The following is a 19,947-nucleotide window of genomic DNA, read 5'->3' as shown; positions in this document are numbered from 1 at the left end:
CCCTTCAATTTCTAAGGTTATGTAAGATAACCTTGGTTATGTTAGTTTATTACACACACACACACACACACACACACACACACACACAAACACACACACACACACACACACACACACACACACACACACACACATATATATATATATATATATATATATATATATAATTATTTTTGTAATTATATACTTTTATTTTTATTATGTTAGGTTAGCATATAAAATAATTTTGTATCTCAAGTTCAATATTTTAGTTAATATTTTAAAATCGTGTAATTATATATGATAACGTTATCTTATTTATTTATTTTAATTTTTAAATTTATTAAAATATATGAAAATATGTTAAGGATATTATAGTGTGTGAATAAAAGATAACCCTAAACCAAACATGATTATATTACATACCCCAATTTTAACCAAACACAAGAATCTAACATTCCCAATAATCTAACATTCCCAGCAATCTAACATTCCCTAAGGTAATCTGACATTCCGTGAACCAAACGACCCCTAAGTGTATACACCCCCTATTGAGATTCCAAGCTCAACGAGTTAGCTACCATCTCTGGCAACTGGAATGAGTTTCCCAAGTTACCCACAAGTAAAGTATCCAACTGGCAATCTGGAGCTTTAAACCCACTACCGGATGCAATCACACATAAGTCCCCACACTATCCACTTTACCAGCTCAATCATCTCATCACATCAATCCATCATCTCATCAAGAGTCAATACACACGGAATCTAGAGATACAACAACACATAGATTCCACACAAAGTGTGTACAACAAGGGATAAGCTCAACAATAGCTTAATCAAGGAATAATGATACACACAGGATCACATTAAGGGATCCAAGTAAGGGGTTTCAATGATGGACATGAAACGATACTCAACAACAACAATGGACCTCAATCCAATATCAACATGGTTGGCAACATGAGTTGCCAATCCTCAATAGAAAGGGACAAACAATACATACTAGCATCAATGACACCAAAACTAGCATGCATATCAAACGGGTAAACCAAAATGGTTCCAATAAACCTCAAAGACTCACAATAATCCAACGAATCACAAAGTTGGACCACAAGCATAGGGACACTTAAGACATTGCTCTAGACATAAGTAACATCAAGGAGACACACAAAAGCTCAACAATCTAATCAAATGGAGGCCAAAGAATCACACACGAGTGGGCGAATCGGTGGGAAAACAACCAACACACCATTTCTCAACATGTACCCTGCGGGTGGCGCCACGGGTAGGGCTCTAACCCGTGGTTCCTCCCGCGGGGAACACTATAGCACAAAAATTCAGCTTTCGCGGTTTTTCTTCTACAAGGTCAAGTACAAGTCCAAATGACCCCAAATCTTCCATACAACAAAGTTATTACTTGAACCTATGAATAGCTCAAATAAAAGCATTTAAGAACCCTAAATACAAGCTCTAAAAATACATTATCACAAGATCATGCATCAATCACTCAAACACATAAAAAATGTCACTTGGAAGCCAATAATCATTATTAGCAATAATCATTGACGTAGTATATTATATGTTTAATGCATGTATGCGATATTAATTAGTGGCTAAATTTTTTATTTTTTTTGAAAATTTAGCGACGGATAAATATTATAGTAAATCCGTAGCTAAATATTTAATATAAAATAAAAATGGTAACGAAATAGCGACAGAACATTCCGTAGTTAAATCTAACGATGAATATTTCCATCACTAAACCGTAGCTAAATGGCATCAAATTCAAATAGTAAAAACAAACTAGTGACGACATATATCTGTCGCAACATTCTAGCGACGGACGGTAGCGACAAACATTTCTGACACTATATATAAGTAGCGACGGAATAATCCACCGCTAGTCCGTTGTAAAGTTCCGCACCAGATCATCGTGGTAGGAATCTAGCAATGGATATTCCGTCGCTAGATTTAGCGATGGATATTCTGTCATTATTCCCTCAAAAATTTTGACGTCCAAACCGTCGCCGGGATAAATACATCGACGAATTATTTTCTTCGCGACGGAACTTTCCGTCACTAAGGCTAGAGACGGAAATAAACTGCGTCGCTAAATTCTAGTGACGGACAAAATCTGTTGCTAAACACTTTAGCGACGGATTTCACCTGTTTAGCGACGGAAATTGTCCGTCGCTACTTTCGCATTTTTTGTAGTGCACTATTTACGCAGTCCATTACCTCCGTGTTTAGAGAACTTAATCAGGGGTCTTAGGGTTATAAATTTAGCCCAAAATCAATTTGAGGGAAGTATCTCAGGAGTATGCACAAAGGGACGCATCTTGGAGTATTTCAATTTGAATGACAATAACTTGGAAGGGTCACTATCACTGGGCTTGGTAAATTGTACATCTCTTAAATTTTTAGATCTTGGGAACAACAAGTTACATGATTTATTCCGTCATTGGTTGGATACTCTTCCAGATTGCGTGTTCTTGTGTAAAGATCTAATCATTTTTATGGAGAAATATGTACTTCTAATATAATACTACACTTCCATTCACAAAGCTGCACATATTTGATGTCTCACACAATGAGTTCATTGGTCCTATGCAAATATATTATATGGAAAACTTTGAAGTCATGCACCATGAAATTGATAATGAAAAGTTGTCATCTTTTGAAGCTTCAATAAGCCGAGTGTGGAAAGGGGTTGAGCTTCAAGTGGTACATTACAATATCTGCACATCTCTTGATTTATCAAATAACCACTTCCATGGTGAAATTCCAAAATCTTTTGGATGGCTTCGTGTCATTTGGCTTCTCAATTTATCACACAACCAGCTAACTGGCATTATTCCATCATCACTGGAAAATTTAACCATTCTTAAGGCACTCGATCTGTCATCAAATAAACTAGTGGGTGAGATTCCAAAACAACTTCCAAGATCACTGACATTTCTCGCTGTGCTAAATCTTTCTTATAATTATCTTTCTGGTCCGATACCTCAAGGCTTACAATTTGACACATTTAGCAACGATTCCTATTTGAGAAATGCTCCTTTATGTGGATTGCCACTAACGTTACAATACCAAAACAAGGGTAGAGGGAAAGTGCCAAATGTGAAGGATTCACAAAATTTTCGAGTTGGATTTGGCTGGAAAAGTGTTGTTGTGGGATACTTCTCTTGTGCACCTTTTGGTATTGCCATAGGATATCTCATGTTTAAGGATGGAAAACCTCGATGGTCTGTAAGGTTAATACTTGGGGACTAAAAGTGGAAGTGCAATTGTCATGAAGGATCAGTCATAGGAAGCAATTCAGCAATCTTGATGCAATATAGTATCTCTTATTATAGGGAAAATTGTAAAAAATGCCCCTCTATAATATGTCAATTATCAATGTCATCCCTGAATTATGAGTGGTGTAAATGTTGCCCCTTAATTATCAAAACGGTACACATATAACCCCTCCCGTGACGGACATGTGGTTCCCTGTTAGTGTACGACACTGTTAAGTCGGAGTAAATATGTAATTTAGTTGTTTTTTCCCTCCCTCGATTTGAAGTATCAGCGATGGACAGCGGTGGGGAACCACAAGTCCGTTACGGGAGGGGCTATATGTGCACCATTTTGATAATTGAGGGGCAACATTTACACCACTCATAATTCAGAGGTGACATTGATAATGGACATATTATAGAGGGGCATTTTTTACAATTTTCCCCTTATTATAATACTAGTTTTTTTTTACGCGCTTTGCGTGAATGCGATAATGCCCAATGATTATTTTTAAATAAGTATTTCAAAGTATATCAATGCAATATTATATAGGAGATGTTTATGCATAGGTAAATAAATGTTTAATTTGTTTATTTAAATCGGTAATTTAAAGTATATAAATTCAAGATATAATATATGAGATATTGATTAAAATTATCACTAAAATAAATGTTTGCAACTTTGTAATAATTCTAGTCTAAATACTTAGTCTTAAAGTGACAGTCTAAATAAATTCTACTTTTGGTTTAAATTTCTCTAATTCTTCTTAATTCTCTTTTGGGTAGCATTGTCATTGTTTTCATCTTCAGTACATTTTCTCTCCTTTTTTTTTTTTTATTGGTAGTGTGTCATGTGCAATTAGGTTACTGGTGGCAACATAGAGGGATTCATCATGCAATGAGATTATGGTGTAGGAAACTTTAGATTTGCCTTGCTGTGTATATGACTGAGATTTTAGTTGTAATATGAACTCTTTATCTTACAAACACCTATTGATATTTAGTAGTCGTAGTTTTTCCCCTACATGTTCATGTGTTGTGAGATATCTGTCGTAGGTTATCATGTGAAAGTATTGAACAAAATATTAATATTTATTATATTGTATAAAATACTTGGTAATAAATATATATAACATGTTTAATTTGTATTATAACTTTGATATTTAATTACAAGATAATATAAAAAGAAGACAATGAACAATGTAGTGAACATAATAAATTAATAAATTTGAAGGTAAGGAATCATTGAATGGTAGAAAATAAAGATAATATAACTAATGAAATTGTATTTCTTTTAATTTTTTTTATAATGAATAATTTGTTTTAGATAAAGCATTATAGACATCTAATTCTAAATTAATTAAATGCATATGTATTATATTTTGTTGTAGCTACTAATTTATTTAATTTAATAAGAGTAATAAAGTGTTGTACATACTTTTTAGCAACAATAATGAAATCAATGATTTTTTTTAAAAAAAATTTCCATTCCTTGTTGAGACAAATTGTATTGAGAGTTTGTCAATGACAATTGCTACAATTGTTATCAATAGTGGATGATAATAAATAATTCAAAATATATGTTTACAATAAATATTGTTATAATGATATAGTAAAAATTAAGTTACAAATTTCTTTAGAAGTAGTTTTCATGCATTGATAAAATTTTGATATGTAAACTTGTTTAATTGGAGCTAGTAGGATGTTAACATTGTTAGTTATTTGGAGAATGGCCATATCGTTTTAAAGTCCATGTGTAATTGTATGATCAATAACTTTGTAATTAGGTCGCGCATTTCTGACAATGATGTAAGAGCAATTTTATCCGATAAAAGAAATAATAGTATAATATTTTTAAAGTAATGTACAATTGTACCATTATAAAAAAAAATACAAAAAATATTATTACCATAATGACCTAAATCATTCCAATAATGCAAAAGCATAATTGAAATACTCCATATTAAGTTTTGTTCTAAATAATCAAAAGAAGATTAATTAAACGTAAAAAAAAAAAAAAAAAAAAAAAAAAAAAAAAAAACCTAACCTATATTTGTTTTTTTTTTTTAAATCAAAAAAAATCAAATGATTTTTAAAAATTCTGATTTATAACTTTGATGCTCAACTTTGAATGCTATTTATTTAGTCGGGCTAATTATTTGACCAAAGTTTATGTTTGATTTTATATTATATAATTATATTATTATTAAAATTAATATGAAAAAATGATAAATAATTTAATTATAATTATTATAAAAATTAATATAATGGTCATGTTTAACTTAATTATCATAATAATTATTAGAGAATTATACTAATATACCATAAGTATATGATTTTTCACAATGAGTTTGGGCGGGAAAACACAAATGAGTATTGTTGGAATTCCGTTGGTGAAAAATAAATAATAATCTAATAAAATAAGATTATTATTTTTCTGGAAAAGAATGGAAGGAAAGATGGAGAATTTGGCTAGTGTTTGGTGTTGGGTTTTAGCAAGAGTCAAACGACCACTCTTTCCTTAAAACTTTATTTGCTACCTCCACAAAGTGCTAGGAGCGTTGTAGCCTAGGCTTCCCAGGATAAAACTTGCTTATGATTCAATGTTTGAGCACCCAAACAAGGAATTCGGCGAACAAAGCAAGGTTATGAACACAGTATGGCTAAGAAAGAGTAGAAGCAGAGAATTTTTAGGCTGTAAAAGATACTTTCATATTCTATGTAAATCTCTACTGCATCTACCCTCTCTTATATAGGGTTGAATGATTAAGTAGCTTTTAATTTGGCATTTAAAGGCACCCCTACAACTCCTGTAACAGCAACCACTACCTTGAGTTTTAATTCAAAAATTAAAATTGGAATTAATTCAAAGAATTAACTCCGAAACAGCTGAATTAAAACCCCAACGGTCACAGCAGGAGCTTTAGTTTCGCCACAGCAGGGCCGAACTTTCGGCCACCAGGCCGAAAGGCTGAAACCTCTCAAGGTTCGACCGCACGAACTCTCGTGTATGATACCGAAGTTTGGCATAACTTAGCCCGAAAGGCCAGCCAATTTTCGGACGACATTCGTGCCCAGAGGTGGGCGCACACGAGATTAGGCTTGAGCCAAGTCTTTTCGATCTCGTTAATTAATTAATTATTAATTTTTTGGGTAGAAGAGTTTGAGCGGGAAAACACAACGGAAGATTTTATTTTCAATAATAGTATAGATATAGATTAGGGATCTTTTTCCACTTTTCATTTTTAAATCCTAGCATTATAAGTAAATTATAGATCATTTTTTTTCATACTATTATTATTATTATTATTATTATTATTATTATTATTATTATTATTATTAATGACTTACAGATCACATTCCATTTTCCTTTTTTACAGCAAACCTTAATATTATTATTATTATTATTATTATTATTATTATTATTATAATTATTATTACTATTATTATTATTATTATTATTATTATTATTATTATTATTATTATCATTATTATTATTATTATTATTATTATTATTAAGTGAATTAGGGATCCTTTTTTCATTTTTCATTTTTTACTCCTAACATTGTAAGTAAATTATAGTTCCTTTTTTATTTTTTCATTATTATTATTATTATTATTATTATTATTATTATTATTATTCTTTAATTAATTAAATATTAATTATTTTGTTTTCAATAATAGTATAGATATAGATTAGGGATCATTTTCCATTTTTCATTTTTTACTCCTAACATTATAAGTAAATTATAGATCATTTTTGTATTTTTCCATTATTATTATTATTATTATTATTATTATTATTATTATTATTATTATTAATGACTTAGAGATCATATTCCATTTTCCTTTTTTTTACTTCAAACCTTGTTATTATTATTATTATTATTATTATTATTATTATTATTATTATTATTATTATTATTATTATTGTTATTATTATTATTATTATGATTATGATTATTATTATTATTATCATTATCATTATCATTATCATTATCATTATCATTATTATTCTTATTATTATTATTATTATTATTATTATTATTATTATTATTATTATTATTATTATTATTAATAAGTGAATTAGGGATTTTTTTTTCATTTTTCATTTTTTTTTTTACTTCTAACATTATAAGTAAATTATAGTTCCTATTCTATTTTTCCATTTTATTATGAGTTAATGACTGATTTGGTCCTCTGAATATTATGAAACTACCGATTTGGTCCTCGACTATATCCCTTACCAAATTAAGGCCTCAATTATTAAAATCTTACTCGATTTAGTCCTTCGTTAAAATTTCATCGATAAAATGTTAAATGTGAGGACAAAAAGGTAATTTCACATTTCTCATTTATTCTTCAACGTCTCCAGGCCTTCTCTCCCATCGCTGCGGCAGGAAAAATCACGGACATCACCTTTTCGCAACCAATATCCTCCTCATCTCCCTAGATGATGAGACCAAACATTCTGGCTCTCAAAACCCTCATTGCAATGAGGGTGCCGTTGATTTTGTCAATAGGCCCGTTCTCGAGTCTAAAGAAGAGGAGGAGGAGGAGCTTGAAAATGAGCAGGACTTTAGTGAGAATAGAAATGAAAGCGATGGAATTGAAGAGATCATTGAGCTTCCAGAACCTCCCAAAGGCAAAAATGGGTTTGATAGGGGGGCTAATTTGGAAATTCTGGAGGAAGAAGGTATTGTTGGAATTTTTAGCTAAAAATGGCATTTTGAGTAATTATTTTGTGGTGCAAATATATGTGGGTCCACTTTCGATTTGGGTCGGGTCAAAGTGGATTCGGGTTCTTCATAGTGAGACGAAGAATTAGATATAATGTACGCTCAAAATGAGTAATAGGTGAATGAGAATTTGATTCTCAAAGTGAACCTATTTGAGAGAAGCCGAACTCTTAAGCTAAATTGCTAATTAAATTAACAATTCTAAATTTGGTTATCAAGCTTGATTCGTTGTAAGCTTGATTACGCTTAAGAGGGGTAATTAAGCTTGAAAGCTTAATTAACTAATGATTTGGGATTTAAGCACAAATTCGTGCTTTTGGAAATTGAGCTCCTTTCGTGTGATGAGCTCTTTTCGTGTAATGAGCTCCTTTCGTGCTCGGCAACATGAGTTGGCACGAGTCAATGCTATATGCATTGATTCGTGCTGCACCGTTTCGGTGCGTGTGGACCACTCGGGTGTGGTTTCCAGTCCCAATTCGTTAACCTTTCGGGTTTGTACGGACTTCTCGGTCACTCAGATATTTTGAAACGGGTCGTTATGGCCGGTACGAATTAATCGTGTATTAAGTTCATGACCGTTGATATTATTTCGATAATAAGTACGACCGTTTCAAACGTTATAATTCAATTTTTAAATTGAATTTATGTTGGTTTATGTGCCATGAATAGGCTATTAATTTTATTTCTCCTACAAATACCTTGGGTGTTGGCAGATTGTTTACGCCCCATTTTTGAAACTCAAAAATAACCATTGCTTTTTTCTCTCTAATCTCCCTGATTTCAAAAGAGAAAGATTGTTTTGCCAACATAATTCCGTAAAACATCGGAGTGCTCAACTTGTGTTCTAGTTCGTCGGGCTTTGGGTTGGAGTGCTCGAACGCCAAAGTCGTAGTCCGTTTTATCCTGGGAGACTGACGCCACAACGATCCTAGCACCCTCGGGAGGTGGCGAATCGGTTTTAAGGAGAGTGTGTGTACACACGACTCGGGCTTCCTCTGCTTCTTCTTTCTTCTCGTTGGGTTAAAACCTCAGGTTAGAAACCTGTCTCTTGTTTATTTTTGTTCTTGGTTTCGAACCAAGTGGTGGGATTAATCTCGGAAAAATTAAATCCTTGTACTAGTTTCGTACTAGTTGTGGTGGGATTAATTTCGTGGAAATTAAGTCCCGTGTACTAGTTTCGTACTAGTTGTAGTGGGATTATTTTGATAAAATAAATCCCTAGTTGGTTAATATATATACGAGGTATATATATGTAATTTTGGTTTCGTACCAAAATTGGTTGGAATTAATTTTCTATAAATTAAATTCTTTTTTTTTTCCGGGACAATATATTATATATATATATATATATATATATATATATATATATATATATATATATATTATCGTTTTATTCACCATTTCCAACAATCTTAAAACCGGTTAATTTTTGGTGAATAAAGTTGATGGATTCCACGAGTGGTGGAACCGTGAATGTTGCTCGTGGTGCACATTCAATTGGTCGGATCGGCAACGTAGTTGCACAATCCGAAACCCCGGTGAACTTTTGTTCGGAGACCGGTGATGGCATCAAAGGGTATATCCCTACGATGAAGGTACTTGGGACGATACCTTGTGGATTGGTCGAAAGATCATGGAAATTCAAGATGTTGAATTTCGAAGGGTTACAACTTAAAATGTTGTACATACTAATGATTCTCGGCATGTCATGGGTCTTGATCGAGATGGTTCCTAGTGGAAAGGAACATGAGTCTAACGCTCAAACCATTAGCATAGTGAGGATTTGGAAGTATGTTGTTTTCCTATGCCTAAACTATGTTTTGAATGGTTTGTGTGGCTCGTTGTGGGAATCTTTGGACCTGAAGTATAAGAGTGATGACGCTAAGGCAAAAATATTTGTCATTAGCCGATTACTTGAATACAAGATGGTGGATTCTGGGATCGTCGTCCTAAGTCAAGTTGACGAAGGAACGATCGTGAGTGAAGGCTTTCAAGTGGAACCTAGTATCCATTTGTTGCCTTTAGGCAGAAAGGACTTCAAGAAGCAATTCTACGGAAGATGCGTTATTTGTGGCATTATGGGCCACAAGTGGGCTGATTGTAAACCACTTAAGAGGAAGAATTGTAATTCTGAATCTAACGTGGTGCGGGTCAATCAGAATATGTCTAAAATCATCCTCTCGGCAATGGTGACCGAGGTAAACCTGGTTGGTTCAAACCAAACGGAGTGGTTCATTGATACGAGTGCAACCCGACATATGTGTTCCAACCGTGAGTTGTTTACTACCTTCGAGACGGAAAATAGTGGGAAGGTATGGATGGGAAACTCTGCTCAGTCTGTTGTGGTAGGCATGGGCAAAGTAGTTCTCAGAATGACCTCTGGGAAAGAGCTGATTCTGAACAACGTCTTGTACGTACCGGAGCTATGGAAGAACTTAGTTTCTGGTTCATTGTTGAACAAGAATGGCTTCCGGTTAGTGTTTGAGTCAGATAAAGTTGTTTTGTCGAAATCAGGAATGTACGTAGGCAAGGGTTATGTGCTAGATGAGATTTTTAAGCTTGATGCAATAACCGCGATTAATAAATGTATTATTAATTCAGCCTACTTACTTGAGTCTTCGTGCTTGTGGCACGGTAGACTGGGTCATGTTAATTTTAATTCTATATGTAAATTCATTAACTTGGACCATATTCCTGCATTTCAAGTTGATAAGCACAAATGTGAGATTTGTGTTGAGGCAAAACAAACGAAAATTCCTTTTAAATCGATTGAAAGGAAAAAGGAACCACTTGAGTTGGTTCATAGCGATATATGTGATTTTAGATCCATACAATCACGCGGTGGTAATAAATATTTTATCACGTTTATCGACGATAACAAACGATACTGCTATGTGTATTTGCTTAAGAGCAAAGACGAGGCCGTCGATAAATTCATTCTTTATAAGAATGAAGTGGAAAACCAACTTAATCGGAGGATTAAGAAGGTTAGAAGCGATCGAGGTGGTGAGTACGAAGCACCTATTGGTGACTTCTGTGCAAGTGTAGGTATCATACACGAGCGTACGGCACCTTACGCACCTCAATCGAACGGTGTTGCCCGAACGGAAAAATCGCACATTGAAAGAGATGATGAATGCGATGTTGATAAGTTCGGGCCTACCTCAAAGTATGTGGGGTGAGGCGATTTTGACAAGTAACTACCTTTTAAATAAGGTTCCCCGCAAGAAGCTCGATAAGACTCCTTATGAGTTATGGAATGGTAGGAAACCTTCCTACCAGTACCTGAAAGTGTGGGGGTGTCTTGCCAAAGTTTTGGTGCCAACACCTAAGAAAATAAAGATAGGTCCTAAGATGGTGGACTGTATCTTTATTGGCTATGCACATAACAGTAGTGCGTATCGGTTCTTAGTACACGAGTCCCATAATCCGGACGTACATAAGAACACGATAATTAAATCAAGGAATGCATCATTCTTTGAAGATGTATTTCCGTGTAGGTCCAGTGAAGTACCTAGTACGTCGAAACGAACATTCGACGAGGCTGTGGATGACGGCAGTGGAGGGTCTGAAATAGAACCCGAGCTTGAAGCTAGACGTAGCAAGCGAGTTAGGATTGAAAAATCCTTTGGTCCAGATTTTCTGACGTACATGTTAGAATGTGATACGCATTTTCTAACTTGTTTACTAGAAAATGAACCGGATTTTCTGACATGTTTGTTAGAAAACGAGCCTCAAACGTATGTAGAAGCTGTGACTTCTACGAAAGGACCAATGTGGAAAGAGGCTATAAAGAGTGAAGTGGATTCTATCCTACAGAATCACACTTGGGAACTGGTTGATCTTCCTCCGGGTAGTAAGCCCTTGGGATCCAAGTGGGTCTTTAGACGGAAGTTGAAACCTGATGGTTCCATTGAGAAGTATAAGGTTAGACTTGTAATTTAGGGTTACAGGCAATGCGAGGGTTTTGATTACTTCGACACGTATTCTCCCGTAACGAGAATAAATTCCATAAGGATAATACATGCCATAGCCGCACTGCGGAATACGGAAGTTCATCAAATGGATGTGAAAACAGCTTTCTTGAATGGCGAGTTAGATGAAGAAATCTATATGGAACAGCCTGAGGGTTTTGCGGTTCCGGGCCAAGAAAAGAAAGTCTGTAAATTGGTTAAATCGTTATATGGTTTAAAACAAGCGCCTAAGCAGTGGCACGAGAAGTTTGACCATGCGATGTTAACCAATGGGTTCAATATAAATGAAAGTGACAAGTGTGTCTACGGTAAGGAAACGATAGACGGTTATGTCATTCTTTGTTTATATGTGGATGATATACTCATCGTGGGTAGTAACGATCGAATGATCAAATCTACCAAGGACATGTTAAATTCGAGATTTGACATGAAGGATATGGGTTTGGCAGATTTAATCCTTGGGATTAGAATCGTGAGAAGACCTGGTGGTCTCGTGTTAAGCCAATCTCATTATGTTGATAAAATCCTTGCAAAGTTTAACAAGGATGATTATCAAGTGGCTAGGACTCCATTAGATACTAACGTTCATCTATCCAAAAATCGCGGAAAGTGTATCTCTCAAGTAGAATACGCTAGGATTATTGGAAGTTTGATGTATCTAATGAGCTGTACCAGGCCTGATATTGCCTTTGCGGTTAGCAAACTCAGTAGATATACGAGTAACCCCAGTGATGCACACTGGAAGGCAATAGTGAGAGTTATGAGATACTTGAGATATACTCGTGACTGGGGACTGCACTATACACGATATCCTGTTGTACTTGAAGGGTATAGCAACGCTAACTTGATATCGAATATGAAGGACTCTAAGTCCACGAGTGGCTATGTGTTTACGTTAGCGGGTGCAGCCATTTCTTGGAAATCCTCGAAACAAACCTTGATAGCTAGATCCACGATGGAATCTGAGCTGATAGCCTTAGACAAATGTTGTGTTGTGGAGGATATTCCTTGTTGGGATAGACCTGTACCTCCAATTAGTGTGCATTATGATAATCAAGCAACAATTGGAAGAGTGCAAAGTCGTATGTATAATGGCAAGTCTAGACATATACGTCGAAGACATAATACCATTAAACAACTACTCACAACGGGTGTTGTCTCTATTGACTATGTGAAGTCAAAGGACAATATAGCGGATCCGCTAACCAAAGGGTTGAGCAAAGATATTGTTGAGAAGTTGGCACGAGGAATGAGTTTGAAGCCCATGGAATAAAATTTCTATAGTGGACACCCAACCTACCTGGCACCTAGGTTCAATGGGACAACTAAATTATGGAACGAAGCATGTCACTGTGGGGGTCTCGGACTCCCTACCATTCCTTGTTAGAACAGTGACTCCCGCATGAGGCTAGCATGTTGATGCTTTAATGATTCGAATGTCGGTTGACATGTGTGAGTATGCGGGATACTCGATAAAGAATCACCTATGTTAGAGAGAAGTGGGGTCGCTTCAAAGGAGAATTGATGGGCTCAATTCTTTAGAAACTCTCGCAGAACCAGGAAAGTGACCCATGACCAAAACGGGCACACCCATGAGAACAGAACAAAGGTTGGAAGGTTCCTGTGTGGGATATGTCATCGTCTACACAAACGGCAGTTGGTTCAAAGACATCAAGTTCTACCATACAGCCAGTAGAGTAAACATATTTTCACAAGGCAAGGTTCAAAGGGTAACACCTACCTATGCTATGCCGGGATCGACCGTTGAGCACGTTCGTGTCGATTTTTCCTCGTCCCGAAAATCAATTTTCATTCATGTGGGGGATTGTTGGAATTTTTAGCTAAAAATGGCATTTTGAGTGATTATTTTGTGGTGCAAATATATGTGGGTCCACTTCCGATTTGGGTCGGGTCAAAGTGGATTCGGGTTCTTCGTAGTGAGACGAAGAATTAGATATAATGTACGCTCAAAATGAGTAATAGGTGAATGAGAATTTGATTCTCAAAATGAACCTATTTGAGAGAAGCCGAACTCTTAAGCTAAATTGCTAATTAAATTAGCAATTCGTAATTTGGTTATCAAGCTTGATTCGTTGTAAGCTTGATTAAGCTTAAGAGGGGTAATTAAGCTTGAAAGCTTAATTAACTAATGATTTGGGATTTAAGGACAAATTCGTGCTTTTGGAAATTGAGCTCCTTTCGTGTGATGACCTCCTTTCGTGTAATGAGCTCCTTTCGTGCTCAGCAACATGAGTTGGCACGAGTCAATGCTATATGCATTGATTCGTGCTGCACCGTTTCAGTGCGTGTGGACCACTCGGGTGTGGTTTCCAGTCCCAATTCGTTAACCTTTCGGGTTTGTACGGACTTCTCGGTCACTCAGATATTTTGAAACGGGTCGTTATGGTCGGTACGAATTAATCGTGTATTAAGTTCGTAACCTTTGATATTATTTCGATAATAAGTACAACCGTTTCAAACGTTATAATTCAATTTTTAAATTGAATTTATGTTGGTTTATGTGCCATGAATAGGCTATTAATTCTATTTCTCCTACAAATACCTTGGGTGTTAGCAGATTGTTTACGCCATTTTTGAAACTCAAAAATAACCATTGCTTTTTTATCTCTAATCTCCCTAATTTCAAAAGAGAGATTGTTTTGCCAACATAATTCCGTAAAACATCGGAGTGCTCAACTTGTGTTCTAGTTCGTCGGGCTTTGGGTTGGAGTGCTCGAACGCCAAAGTCGTAGTCCGTTTTATCCTGGGAGACTGACGCCACAACGATCCTAGCACCCCCGGGAGGTGGCGAATCGATTTTAAGGAGAGTGTGTGTACACACGACTCGGGCTTCCTCTGCTTCTTCTTTCTTCTCGTTGGGTTAAAACCTCAGGTTAGAAACCCGTCTCTTGTTTATTTTTGTTCTTGGTTTTGGACCAAGTGGTGGGATTAATCTCGGAAAGATTAAATCCTTGTACTCATTTCGTACTAGTTGTGGTGGGATTAATTTCGTGGAAATTAAGTCTCGTGTACTAGTTTCGTACTAGTTGTAGTGGGATTATTTTGATAAAATAAATCCCTAGTTGATTAATATATATACGAGGTATATATATGTATTTTGGTTTCGTACCAAAATTGGTTGGAATTAATTTTTTATAAATTAAATTCCTTTTTTTTTTCGGGACAATATTATATATATATATATATATATATATATATATATATATATATATATATATATATATTGTGTATCGTTTTATTCACCATTTCCAACAGGTATGAACGAGGAGGATAAATTGAAACCTATGAAGGATCATATAGATCTTGATTCCCAGGTAAAGAAGCCAGGAGGAAGGGACTTGAAGAAAATTGCACGGAGCTTTTGGTTTGCAGCTTTGGTTTTCAGCAAGAAATGGCACAAGTGGAGACGAAAACAGAAGCTCAAGAAGCAAAACAATGGCGAAAGGTCGGCTCCCTTTCCTGCAAAGAAGCCCCTTTCGAGGCAATACAGGGAGACCCAATCGGAGATTGCAGATTATGGGTTTGGAAGGAGGTCTTGTGACACTGACCCCTAGTTTTCGCTGGATGCAAAGGCTCACCGGAGAAACAAAGCAACAACAAGAAAAGAGCGAGGAAGGTGGCGGAGTCTAGATGCGGCGGCATAATTCAAACCAAGAAAATGGAGGTAAGAGCTGGTGGGCTCTAAGTCCAACCCACAAGTAGCTTGAGAGACAAGATCAAAGATCGATGAAAACGAGATTTGGCAGGGCCGGTTCAAAGATTTTTTAGGCCCGATGGGAACTCCGGCAGCAGTTTGCCGGAGTTTGACGGTTTCATGGAAGAGCTTAACAGTTCCGTTCCCAATACTCCCTTTGGATGTTATGATCTATAATCCGGCAGACAACATCGCCACCCGATTCTAAACTTTGGGTCAGCTGAATTAATGGTGTGGATTAAGATCATCATGGCCATTGATTAATTATTATGATTCTGAAGTTTTTTTTTTTTTTTTTTTTGAAAGGGATTTTGTAGTTAGTTACGTTGTTAATCACTAGTTGATTCAGTTGGAGTTGGTGAATGGTGGACGGAGCCAGAAATTCGGTTGAGGGGAGTGAAGAAGTAGGGATGGATTCATAATTTTTTCCAGGGCGAAACATTAAAACAAAAAAAGATAATTTAAAAAAATAAATAAATTACCTAAGAAATGCAGTTAGTTGTAAATATTGTTGGATATGAGCGAAAAATAAAACACATTGAAACTTTATAAAAGTATTTTTAACAAAATATGAAACATAATTAATTTGATAAAATAATTTGAATAGAAAACACAAGATATTTAAAATGTGACTATGTTGAAGCCATAGTGGAAGGAGTCAAAATAAACTGTAAAACTATGTTAATGCCAAAAGATTCAAAACCTTGACCTTTACTACTGCCAAACATGTGTTTTGTCAATTAATCTAACTCATTTCTTATTGACATTTAAGAGTGTTTTTATAATATTACTGAAACATGTATTATATATACATATATACATACAAAGGTTATATATGGGTGGGGTGGGGTGAGGGGGGCAGCTGCCACCCCTCCCCCCCTTTGGCTCCGTCTCTGGTGGCTACTGTTCCATCCGCGCAAGGTGATGTCCGCAATTTTTCCGGCCGCAGCGATGGGAGGGAAGACCGAAAGACGAGGAAGAAGAAAACATGAAAGTGAAGACGGAGGACCAAATCGGGGAAGAAGACGGAGGACCAAATCGGTCATTAACTCATATTGTTATTATTATTATTATTATTATTATTATTATTATTATTATTATTATTATTATTGTTGTTGTTGTTGTTGTTGTTGTTATTGTTGCTGTTCTTTAATTAATTGTTAATTATTAATTATTTGGGTGGAAGAGTTTGGGCGAGAAAATACAAAGGATGATTTTGTTTTTAATAATAGTATATATAGTAGATATTAAGTGAATTAGGGGTCATTTTCCATTTTTCCCTTTTTACTCCTAACATTATAAATAAATTATAGATCCTTTTTGTATTTTTCTATTTATTATTATTATTATTATTATTATTATAATTATTATTATTATTATTATTATTATTATTATTATTATTATTATTATTATTATTATTATTATTATTATTATTACTCTTTAATTAATTAGTTATTAATTATTTGGGTGGAAGAGTTTGGGCGGGAAAACACAAAGAAGGATTTTATTTTTAATAATAGTATAGATTAAGTAAATTAGGGAAATGGGTAGTCAATACCATACACTAGAAAGCGCTCCGCAATAATCGGTACACTCCGATCCTGATTCCGATCTCCGTCTTTGATCGTGGACATCTCTCTCGGTCGTGGGCTGAGGGAGCGATCTCCCTAATGGTCTAGGGCGTTTATAACGGTGGTTTCTGATTGCGAGATTTACACTCCCGATATTCTTCTACGTTCTGTTCTGGCATTCTCATTGCATCCCGATTCTCTGAATGGATATCCGACAGCTAGAGCGTCGTTGTGCCGACCTTGCAATAGCCGAGGAGGAGGGTGGCGGCCTCGATGCACCGGAGGCAAGGGCGATCCCGGACGCGACAATCCAAAATAATATTGTCGGTCGACTCCTGACCGATCATCCGATTCGCTTTGAACACATGCAACATGTCCTAGCAGCGGTGTGGCGCCCGGTGATGGGGATGTATGCTTTCCCGTTGGCGGACAACTTATTTCTATTCCAGTTTCCGCACCCAAAAGACATGCAGAGGATCCTCGACGACGGACCTTGGTCCTTCGAAAACCATCACTTGATCTGCGAACAGGTACCTGGGGGGACTCTGCCGGAGGATGTTCTGCTTGATTTTGTTCCTTTTTGGATCCAGATTCATGGGCTGCCCTCTATGTATGCATCCCCGGATTTCATTGCTAAAATTGGGGATTACATCGGGTCGTTCGTAGTAGCCGATCCTTTCAATTTTGGAGGGGCATGGAAGAGTTTCTATCGAATCTGCGTAAGGTTGGCTATGTCATCTCCGATCAAGAGGAGAATGAGACTGATTCAGAGGGATGGTGCGACGCGGTGGATCACGTTTAAGTACGAGAGGCTGAGCACTTTCTGCTACTGTTGTGGATTGTTAGGCCACTCCGACAAATACTGTAAAGTAGCGTACGAAGAAGGTCTCTTACCCGACGATTTCCCGTTTGGCGCTTGGTTACGGGCAGGGCCAAGACGCCAAGTGCGACCAATTGGCGCAAAATGGCTACTGTCTACCGACACGCAGGCAGCGTCCTCTGAGAAGGGATCGCCAAGTCGATCTACTGCCTTGACTCCGGCTGTGATCATGGCAATGGAAGAAGTGGGGGAGTTGCACGACAATCTAAAACGTAGAAGAGAGGACAGCGTGGGGATCGTGGAACCAATCAGAGAGGACGTGCGGATGGCAGACACTCAACACCAAGATGAATTGGCGGGTCTGGCGGACCAGACTCGCCGGGTCCAATGAGTCTACTGAGCTGGAACTGCCGGGGTATGGGGGGCGACCGGTCAGTTCGAGAGCTAATGGGCATAGTGTCCAAGCAGAAGCCCCAGTTCGTCTTCTTAATGGAGGCAAAGGCTACAGAAAGTAAGATAGAGGAGGTACGGATTAAATTAGGCTTTGAAGGTAAATTGTGTGCGGATCGTGTGGGTTTTGGAGGAGGCCTGGCTTTCCTCTGGAGAGACAAGAACACGGCAACGTTACGGAGTTATTCCAATAATCATATCGATATGGATATAACTCTGCCGGGTCGGCCGGGGTGGCGAATGACGGGTTTTTATGGTGAATCTGACCGAAGTAGAAGGCATGTCACATGGGATTTATTAAGGAATCTGAAAGGGGAATCTCAATCTCCTTGGGTTGTTGCAGGTGACTTCAATGACATCACTAGTCTTGCGGAGAAGAAAGGATTACACTCACATCCATCGGCCCTTATGGAGGGATTTAACGACGTTTTAGAGGAGTGTGGGCTGATTGACTTGGGTATGACAGGGGGGCATTTCACTTGGGTAAAGGGAAGAGGTACGAAGTCGTGGGTGGAGGAGCGCTTAGACAGAGCGGTGGCGACGATGGATTGGGTGGAACTGCATGAGGGAGCGGTAGTACGTAACATATATGCTCATACTTCCGATCACTGTGCAATCTACCTGGATATTAGCACTGAGCATGTGCGTACAGCAATTCGGCAATTCAGATTTGAATCAGCGTGGATGTTAGAAGCTGGTTGTACGAGGGTGGTTGATGAAGCATGGCGCATGTCTGTAGGATTGCCATTCCCGGACCGTCTAGCTGTTTGTGGGGATCGGTTATGGAAGTGGGGAGGTGAACATCACCGAACATTTGGATTCCGAAGTACTCAACTCCGACGTACTCTGGACCAATTAAAGGAAGATCGCTCACCATCTGCCGTGAGGCGTTTCATGGATGCCGAGAAGGAGCTGGATGTTGTCCTCAAAGCCGAAGAATTATTCTGGAAGCAACGATCCAAACAACTTTGGCTAAGGCATGGGGATGCGAACACTAAATATTTTCACAAAATGGCAACCGCTCGACGTAAGCACAATCGGTTGTCCCAGCTCAAAACCCAGAATGGCGAATGGGTGGAGGGTACGGAAATGAATCGGGAAATAATCAGGTACTATGAACATATTTTCTGTTCCGGCACTTGTGACGCCAATTTTTTTGACCGAGTGCGGGGGAAAGTAACGGCAGAAATGGTGAATGTGCTGTCCAGCCCATTCACCATGGACGATGTCAAGTTGGCCCTTTTAGCTATGCAACCTGAAAAAGCACCGGGTCCCCGGCTTTTTTCCAACATTTTTGGCCGATCATTGGGCATGATTTATCTGTGTTCATCATCAAATGTGTTGAACAGAGATATTTCCCCCCGGGTTTGAACGATTCAAACATCGTTCTCATCCCAAAGAAACCGATCCCTGAAAAGGTC

The 19,947-nt window shown here is 37.1% G+C and overlaps 1 long non-coding RNA gene across 1 annotated transcript; it reads left to right on the top strand.

Moving 5' to 3' along the window:
* Positions 1-2,110: 2,110 nt before the first annotated feature.
* Positions 2,111-19,364, top strand: LOC109179799. The gene is made up of 4 exons (XR_002053983.1): positions 2,111-2,189; positions 4,103-4,105; positions 13,042-13,049; positions 19,354-19,364. It is a non-coding gene; the product is annotated as an uncharacterized LOC109179799 (long non-coding RNA).
* The last annotated feature ends 583 nt before the right edge of the window (positions 19,365-19,947 follow it).

The sequence above is a fragment of the Ipomoea nil genome, unplaced genomic scaffold (assembly GCF_001879475.1).
Source record: "Ipomoea nil cultivar Tokyo-kokei standard unplaced genomic scaffold, Asagao_1.1 scaffold0980, whole genome shotgun sequence".
In the NCBI taxonomy this organism is placed as follows: Eukaryota; Viridiplantae; Streptophyta; class Magnoliopsida; order Solanales; family Convolvulaceae; genus Ipomoea; species Ipomoea nil.
Note: the sequence above shows the minus strand (reverse complement) of the source record. Positions and strands in the feature narration are given on the sequence as shown.